The 2,021-nt window shown below is 51.5% G+C and overlaps 1 protein-coding gene across 1 annotated transcript in view; it reads right to left on the bottom strand.

Moving 5' to 3' along the window:
* LOC102386911 (acid-sensing ion channel 2) overlaps positions 1-2,021 on the bottom strand; it is a 454,052-nt gene that overhangs the window by 2,113 nt on the left and 449,918 nt on the right. The window lies entirely within an intron of this gene.

Here is a 2,021-nt window from a genome sequence, read left to right as displayed (position 1 = left end):
CAATTCTTCCCCTATCCAGCAGCACAGCAGATGTTTCACTTGGGTGCGCTTGGGCTGTCCTCACACACATAGACCCCTCGTTATATCAGCTTGAGGCCAGAGGGTAACAAATACACATCCCTCTTTTCCCATCTCCTGTTCAAGATGGAAGTGCTCCTGCAAGCTATACCCCACCCCAAGGAGTGCTTTTCTGAAGCTGCTAGCTACAGAGCCAAGTCCAGTTTAGCAAAGTCATGTTCCAACAACATCTCTGTTGTCTGACACACGCAACCAATTCAGGGTTGGGTAAAGCTGACTAGCCAACCCATAGTTGCCTGGGCTGGGATGCCTACATCTGCACAACTGGCATCTCTGAACATTTTTGTTTCCCCCTGCTTTGATACAAAATTCAGTAAACTGAGCGAAGTTTAGCCTGGGCAACAAGGATGATTGGTGGTACGGAGAAGCTTCCATATGAGAAAAGACTAAAGAAGCTAAGCGTATTTAGTTTAGAAAAGAGAGACTTATGCGGGGGAGATAATGGTTTACAAAATACTAAATGGTGAGGAAAAAGTAAATACATACTTTCTTTTGCAATACACATGCACCCAGGCCTCCTCATACACTCCACCCCAGCATACTCACACACACCCAATACTGTCCTGCACACCCCACACCCCAACCACACACCCCACCATATACATCCCACACACACCCACACACCCAGACCTGCACCATACCCAACCCTCACACCCCCCATACCCAAACACACCCCACACCTGAAGCACACATGCACCCCACACCCCTTACACACCTCACACCCACACATGTCCCCTCACCCATACACCCACCCACATCCCCTCACACACCCACATCCAACAGTCCCACACACCCCCACATCCCAAACCACACATCCCACACCCTCACACACATCTACCTATATCCCCCACAAACCCCATTTGCAACATACCCACACATGCCCAGCAGTCCTACACATGCCACACACACTCCACACCCATGCATACACCCCTCACACCCCTCCTACACACCCACACCATACCCATACCCCACACCCCCCCAACCACATACTATCCCAACCTCACACATCCCCCTACCCCTCCACATATAATATACAAGCAACCCCCCAAAGGAGTACTTCCTGGGCAAGGGAAGAGACTTCTAGTTGCAAAGGTCAGGGGTTAGGGGGCAGGACTTCCGATCACAAGATCACAACCAGGAGGCTGGACACCTGTCAAGAGTCTGAGCTATCCTTGTGGCCCTTGATGCCTCACCTAAACTCATTAAGTGGCCCTCCATCCAAAATAATTGCCCACCCCTGGTATAGCATCTTTGTTACTGCACCATCATTTAGTACTTTTTTTCATAGACATTAGGGCCGGAAGGGACCTCGGAAGATCATCGAGTCCAGCCCCCTGCCCAAAGGGCAGGAAGTCAGCTGGGGTCATAGGATCCCAGCAAGATAAGCATCCAGTTTCATCTTGAAGGTGTTCAATGTAGGCGCTTGAACCACCTCCGGTGGCAGGCTGTTCCAGACCTTGGGGGCTCAGACAGTAAAGAAGTTCTTCCTTATGTTCAGCGTGAAACGATCTTGAAGTAGTTTGTGACCATTCGACCTCGTCATCCCTTGGGGCGCTCTGGTGAACAAATGTTCCCCCAGATACTGGTGGTCACCCCTGATAAACTTGTAGGTGGCCATCAGATCACTCCTGAGCCTGCGCTTTTCCAGGCTAAAGAGCCCCAGGGCTCTCAGCCTGTCATCGTAGGGTCTGCTTCCCTGACCTCTGATCATGCGCGTGGCTCTTCTCTGGACTCTCTCAAGCTTCTCCACATCCTTTTTGAATTGTGGAGCCCAAAACTGGACACAGTACTCCAGCTCCGGCCTCACTAAGGCCGAGTACAGGGGGAGAATGACGTCCCGGGATTTGCTTGAGAGACGTCCCGGGATTTGCTTGAGACGTCCCGGGATTTGCTTGAGATCATCGAGTCTGACCCCCTGCATAGGCAGGGAAGAGTGCTGGGTG

Source organism: Alligator sinensis, unplaced genomic scaffold (genome assembly GCF_000455745.1).
Source record: "Alligator sinensis unplaced genomic scaffold, ASM45574v1 scaffold161_1, whole genome shotgun sequence".
Taxonomy (NCBI): Eukaryota; Metazoa; Chordata; order Crocodylia; family Alligatoridae; genus Alligator; species Alligator sinensis.
This window is presented reverse-complemented; position numbering and strand designations above follow the sequence as displayed.